Genomic DNA, 7,754 nt, shown 5'->3' on the forward strand with positions numbered 1-7,754 from the left:
GGAAGTATGTTAGACTTAAACTTGTTTTTCACATGCTATATGATGCTCTCTTTGTGCTTCAATTTATTGTCTTTCACGTGAGCATCATTAAAATTATCAACGCCTAGCTAAAAGGCTTTAAAGAAAAGCGCTTGTTGGGAGACAACCCAATATTTTAATTTTCTGTTTTTGTGAAAATACACATTATTACCTCTGTAGTAATTGTGTTTTGGTGTTTCAATTAGTGTTTGAGCCAAGTAAAGCCTTTGGGATACTTTTGTATATCGTTGATTTGATCTTGCTGAAAAACAGAAATTTTTGCGTCCAGTAACAGAATTGTTCAAAGTCACAGAAGCGCGATAAAATCCTGATTTTTCGACACAAAATTGATATATGAATTGCCAAGGTTGTCCTAAATTTTCAGAATTTTTGGAGTTACAAAAGTATATGAAGTTTACAGATTACTACAGACATTTCTGTTTTTGACAGATTCTGTTTTCTATGTGTTGTTTGCTTATTTTGATGAATCTATGGGTAGTATCGGGGGGGGGGGGGGGTATGAACCATGGAGAAGATGGTATACAGTCGATATTACACCAATATAAATAAAGAATGAGTTCACAACAGTACCAAAAGTGGTGATTTATTCTCATATACTAGCGGATCTCATGAGTTTTCTGTTGAGTTTTGTGTTGTGAAGTTCTCAAGTTTTGGGTAAAGGTTTGATGGACTATGGAATAAGGAGTGGAAAGAGCCTATGCTTGGGGATGCCCAAGGCACCCCAAGGTAATATTCAAGGACAACCAAGCATCTAAGCTTGAGGATGCCCCGGATGGCATCCCCTCTTTCGGCTTCAATCCATCGGTAAACTTACTTGAGGCTATATTTTTATTCATCACATGATATGTGTTTTGCATGGAGCGTCTTGTATGATATGAGTCTTTGCTTTTTAGTTTGCCACAATCATCCTTGCTGTACACACCTTTTGAGAGGGACACGTATGAATCATGAATTTATTAGAATACTCTATGTGCTTCACTTGTATCTTTTGAGCTAGGCAATTTGCTCTAGTGCTTCACTTATATCATTTTAGAGCACGGCGGTGGTTTTATTTTATAGAAATTGTTGAACTCTCATGCTTCACTTATATTATTTTGAGAGTCTCTAAACAGCATGGTAATTTTCTTAAGTTATGAATTTAGTCCTAATATGACGGGCATCCAAGAGGGATATAATAAAAACTTTCATATTAAGAGCATTGAATACTATGAGAAGTTTGATTCCTTGCATTTGTTTTGAGATATAAACATGGTGATATTAGAGTCATGCTAGTGAGTAACTGTGGATTGATAAAAATACTTGTGTTAAAGTTTGTTATTCCCGTAGCATGCACGTATGGTGAATCGTTATGTGATGAAGTCGGAGCATGATTTATTTTTTGATTGCCATCCTTTGTGTGGAGGCCGGGATCGCGCGGTGGTTAACTCCTACCAACCCTTCCCCTAGGAGCATGCGTGTAGTACTTTGTTTCAATGTCATATACACTTTTGCAATAAGTATGTGATTTCTTTATGACTAATGTTGAGTCCATGGATTATATGCACTCTCACCCTTCCACCATCGCTAGCCTCTCACTACTAGGGAAAAGCCTAGCAGTAGCGCTGGTTTTTGGCCTAGCAGTAGTGCTACCTCTTGAGCACTGCGTTGGTTTTCCCTTGAAGAGGAAAGGGTGATGCAGCAAAGTAGCGTAAGTATTTCCCTCAGTTTTTGAGAACCAAGGTATCAATCCAGTAGGAGGCCACACACAAGTCCCTCGCACCTACACAAACAAATAAATCCTCGCAACCAACGCAATAAATGGGTTGTCAATCCCTTCACGGTCACTTACGAGAGTGAGATCTGATAGATATGATAAGATATTTTTTTGGGTATTTTTATGGTAAAGATGCAAAGTAAAATAAAAGGCAATAAAAATAGCTAAGTATTGGAAGATTAATATGACGGAAAATAGACCCGGGGGCCATAGGTTTCACTAGTGGCTTCTCTCATGAGCATAAGTATTACGGTGGGTGAACAAATTACTGTTGAGCAATTGACAGAATTGAGCATAGTTATGAGAATATCTAGGTATGATCATGTATATAGGCATCACGTCCGAGACAAGTAGACCGACTCCTGCTTGCATCTACTACTATTACTCCACACATCGACCGCTATCCAGCATGCATCTAGAGTATTAAGTTCATAAGAACAGAGTAACGCTTTAAGTAAGATGACATGATGTAGAGGGATAAACTCATGCAATATGATATAAACCCCATCTTGTTATCCTCGATGGCAACAATACAATATGTGCCTTGCTGCCCCTACTGTCACTGGGAAAGGACACCGCAAGATTGAACCCAAAGCTAAGCACTTCTCCCATTGCAAGAAATATCAATCTAGTAGGCCAAACCAAACTGATAATTCGAAGAGACTTGCAAAGATAACCAATCATACATAAAAGAATTCAGAGAAGATTCAAATATTGTTCATAGATAAACTTGATCATAAACCCACAATTCATCGGTCTCAACAAACACACCGCAAAAGGAGATTGCATCGAATAGATCGCCACAAGAGTGGGGGAGAACATTGTATTGAGATCCAAAAAGAAAGAAGAAGCCATCTAGCTAATAACTATGGACCCGAAGGTCTGAGGTAAACTACTAACACATCATCGGAGAGGCTATGGTGTTGATGTAGAAGCCCTCCGTGATCGATGCCCCCTCCGGCGGAGCTCCGGAAAAAGGCCCCAAGATGGGATCTCATGGGTACAAAAGGTTACGACGGTGGAATTAGGTTTTTGGCTCAGTATCTGGTAGTTTGGGGGTACGTAGGTATATATAGGAGGAAGAAGTACATCGGTGGAGAAACATGGGGCCCACGAGGGTGGAGGGCGCACCCTGGGGGGTAGGCGCGCCCCCTACCTCGTGCCTTCCTGGTTGATGTCTTGACGTAGGGTCCAAGTCCTCTGGATCACGTTCGTTCCAAAAATCACGTTCCCGAAGGTTTCATTCCGTTTGGACTCCGTTTGATATTCTTTTTCTGCGAAACTCTGAAATAGGCGAAAACAACAATTCTGGGCTGGGCCTCCGGTTAATAGGTTAGTCCCAAAAATAATATAAAAGTGTATAATAAAGCCCATTAATGTCCAAAACAGAATATAATATAGCATGGAACAATAAAAAAATTATAGATACGTTGGAGACGTATCAAGTAGCTGACGGAAATATGCCCTAGAGGCAATAATAAAGTTGTTATTTATATTTCCTTATATCATGATAAATGTTCATTATTCATGCTAGAATTGTATTAACCAGAAACTTAGTACATGTGTGAATACATAGACAATACTGAGTGTCCCTAGTATGCCTCTACTTGACTAGCTCGTTAACCAAAGATGGTTAAGTTTCCTGGCCATAAACATGGGTTGTCATTTGATGAACGGGATCACATCATTAGAGAATGATGTGATGGTCAAGACCCATCCGTTAGCTTAGCATTATGATCGTTAAGTTTTATTGCTATTGCTTTCTTCATGACTTATACATATTCCTCTGACTATGAGATTATGCAACTCCCGAATACCGGAGGAACACCTTGTGTGCTATCAAACGTCACAACATAATTGGGTGATTATAAAGATGCTCTACAGGTGTCTCCGAAGGTGTTTGTTGGGTTGGCGTAGATCGAGATTAGGATTTGTCACTCCGAGTATCGGAGAGGTATCTCTGGGCCCTCTCGGTAATGCATATCACTATAAGCCTTGCAAGAAATGTGACTAATGAGTTAGTTACGGGATGATGCATTACGGAACGAGTAAAGAGACTTGCCGGTAACGAGATTGAACTAGGTATGAGGATACCGACCATCGAATCTCGGGCAAGTAACATACCGATGACAAAGGGAATGACGTATGTTGTCATGCGGTTTGACCGATAAAGATCTTCGTAGAATATGTAGGAACCAATATGAGCATCCAGGTTCCGCTATTGGTTATTGACCGGAGATGTGTCTCGGTCATGTCTACATAGTTCTCGAACCCATAGGGTCCGCATGCTTAACGTTCGATGACGATTTGTATTATGAGTTATGTGTTTTGGTGACCGAAGTTTGTTTGGAGTCCCGGATGAGATCACGGACATAACGAGGAGTCTCGAAATGGTCGAGAGGTAAAGATTGATATATTGGAAGGTTATGTACGGACACCGGAATGGTTCCGAAGAGGTTCGGGGATTTTACGGAGTACCGGGAGGTTACCGGACCCCCCCGGGAAAGTTAATGGGCCTCATGGGCCATTGTGGAGAGAGGGAGGCAGGCCACAAGAGGTGGCGCGCCCCCCATGGCCAATACGAATTGGACAAGGGGTGGGGGGCACCCCCTTTCATTCTCCCTCTCCCCCTCTTTCCCCTTTTCCCTCTCTATTGGAATGAAGGGGGGGGAGCCGAATCATACTAGGAGTGGAGTCCTAGTAGGACTCCCCCCCATGGCGCGCCACCCCTAAGGCCGGCCACCTCCTCCTCCCGTCCTTTATATACGGGTGCGGGGTGCACCCCAAAGGCACATCAATTGTTCTCTTAGCCGTGTGCGGTGCCCCCCTCCACAGTTTACTCCTCCGGTCATATCGTCGTAGTGCTTAGGCGAAGCCCTGCACGGATCACATCACCATCACCGCAACCACGCCGTTGTGCTGACGGAACTCTCCCTCGACCCTCTGCTGGATCAAGAGTTCGAGGGACGTCATCGAGCTAAACGTGTGCTGAACTCGGAGGTGCCGTACGTTCGGTACTAGATCGGTTGGATCGTGAAGACGTTCGACTACATCAACCGCGTTAACCTAACGCTTCCGCTTTCGGTCTACGAGGGTACGTGGACACACTCTCCCCGTCTCGTGGCTATGCATCTCCTAGTTAGATCTTGCGTGAGCATAGGATTTTTTTTGAAATTGCATGCTACGTTCCCCAACAGTGGCATCCGAGCCAGGTCTATGCGTAGATGATATGCACGAGTAGAACACAAAGAGTTGTGGGTGATAATAGTCATACTGCTGACCACCAACGTCTTACTTTGATTCGGCGGTATTGTTGGATGAAGTGTCCCGGACCAACATTACATGACCACGTTCATGAGACCGGCTCTACTGACGTGCTTTGCACACAGGTGGCTGGCGGGTGTGTGTTTCTCCAACTTTAGTTGAATCGAGTTTGACTACGGCCGATCCTTGTTGAAGGCTAAAACAGCACACTTGACAAAAAATCGTTGTGGTTTTGATACGTAGGTAAGAACGGTTCTTGCTAGAAGCCCGTAGCAGCCACGTAAAACTTGCAACAACAAAGTAGAGGACGTCTAACTTGTTTTTGCAAGGCATGTTGTGATGTGATATGGTCAAGGCATGATGTGATATACGTTATTGTATGAGATGATAATATTTTGTAAAAGTTATCGGCAACTGGCAGGAGCCTTATGGTTGTCGCTTTATTGTATGAAATGCAATCGCCATGTAATTGCTTTACTTTATTACTATGCGGTAGCGATAGTTGTAGAAGCAATAGTTGGCGAGACGACAACGACGCTACGATGGAGATCAAGGTGTCAAGCCGGTGACAATGGAGATCATGATGGTGCTTTGGAGATGGAGATGAAAGGCACAAGATGATGATGGCCATATCATGTCACATATTTTGATTGCATGTGATGTTTATCTTTTATGCATCTTATTTTGCTCAGTACGGCGGTAGCATTATAAGATGATCCCTCACTAAATCTCAAGGTATAAGTGTTCTCCCTGAGTATGCACCGTTGCTACAGTTCGTCGTGCCGAGACACCACGTGATGATTGGGTGTGATAAGCTCTACGTTCACATACAACGGGTGCAAGCTAGTTTTGCACGTGCAGAATACTCAGGTTAAACTTGACAAGCCTAGCATATGCAGATATGGCCTCGGAACACTTAGACCAAAAGGTCGGACGTGAATCATATAGTAGATATGATCAACATAGAGATGTTCACCATTAAAAACTACTCCATCTGACGTGATGATCGGACATGGTTTAGTTGATGTGGATCACGTGATCATTTAGATGACTAGAGGGATGTCTATCTAAGTGGGAGTTCTTAAGTAATATATTTGAATGGCCATATATCTTTAGATCTTTCCCCACCACATGATGCTTGCCAACTAAAGAGTAGGTTGGAATGAGAAGGAATACTACTGACTCTTGCATAAAAGTAAAAGATAGGCCCTTCGCAGAGGGACGCAGGGATTTGCAGAGGTGCCAGAGCTCGAAGCTTTTAAAACAGAGATGAAAATAATTTTGAGAGGTATGCTTTCATTGTCAACATAACAACCAAGAGTTCCCAATATCTTCCATACTAGATACTCCCTCTGTTCCTTGATATAAGGTGTGTAGATTTTTGAGAAAAAAAAATCAAAATATAAGGTGTATTGCATCACACCACTCGTTTGGATATTTTTTTAGGGATTTGATTACATCTCCTTATATTAGGCAAGCTCCTCTATTTTATCATGTGAATTAGTCATGTGTAATCTCGTCCAAAACATGTGAAATTTTCCCTCCACGTGCGTTTTCTAATTTCCGTGCCAAAACCTATACACCCTATATTTAGGAACGGAGGGAGTACATTATAGGCGGTTCCGAAATAGAAAGGTAAAGGTCTTACTCCCCCTCCACCAACAATCACATTCCACGGCTGGTCCGAAACAACGGGTACCATCCAACTATCAACAATCCTGGGGGAGTTTTGTTTAATTTATTTGCGATTTTGTTTTTGATCTTTTGATCATGGGACTGGGCATCCCAGTTACCAGCCATTTTCTCGTGAATGATGAGCGGAGTCCACTCACCGTGAGAATAACCCACCTAGCATGGAAGATACTGACAGCCCCTAGTCGCTACATGAGCGATTCGGGCATACAAAACAGATTATTATTTGAAGGTTTAGAGTTTGGCACATGCAAATTTACTTGGAACGGCAGGTAAATACCGCATATAGGTAGATATGGTGAACACTCATGGAAGAAACTTGGTTCAAGGATTTTGGATGCACAAGCAGGATTCCCGCTTAGTACAGAAATTTTGGCTAGCAAAAGATTCTAAATAGCAAGCACCACATGTTGGAGGATCCATAACAATATAACTTCTATACAAATATACCCAAACATAACTCATTAAGTTGTCTTCCTTGTCCAACTTCAACTAATTTGATTAAGTTTGAAAATAATTAATGGGGCTCACAATCATAGAAGATGTCCAAGATAGTATATTTATATGTGAAATCTCTCTTCCTTCAATATTCTTTCATGAATTGTTCAAGTGACCGAAACTATGTTTGCTAACTTTCAATAAATTTACCACCTATACTACTTAGATGTGAAGTCATTACTCCCCATGGAATGAGCATATGAAACATGTATAAATTCAGATTTATGATATTCAATTCATTCAACCATTTACTCATGGGATATAAGTGAAGCACGAGAGTAAATGACAAACTACTACAAAAAGATATAAGTGAAGATCAATGAGTAGTCAAATAATTATTTAGCTATGTGAGGACTCTCTCCCATTTAGGTATTTTAGATCTTAATATTTTATTCAAACAGCGAGCAAAGCAAAATAAAATGACATTGCAAGGATAGCACATATCATGTGAAGAAGCAAAAACTTAGGTTCAACCAAAACTAACCGATCATTGTTGAAGAAGAAAGGT

Source organism: Triticum aestivum, chromosome 6D, assembly GCF_018294505.1.
Source record: "Triticum aestivum cultivar Chinese Spring chromosome 6D, IWGSC CS RefSeq v2.1, whole genome shotgun sequence".
Taxonomy (NCBI): Eukaryota; Viridiplantae; Streptophyta; class Magnoliopsida; order Poales; family Poaceae; genus Triticum; species Triticum aestivum.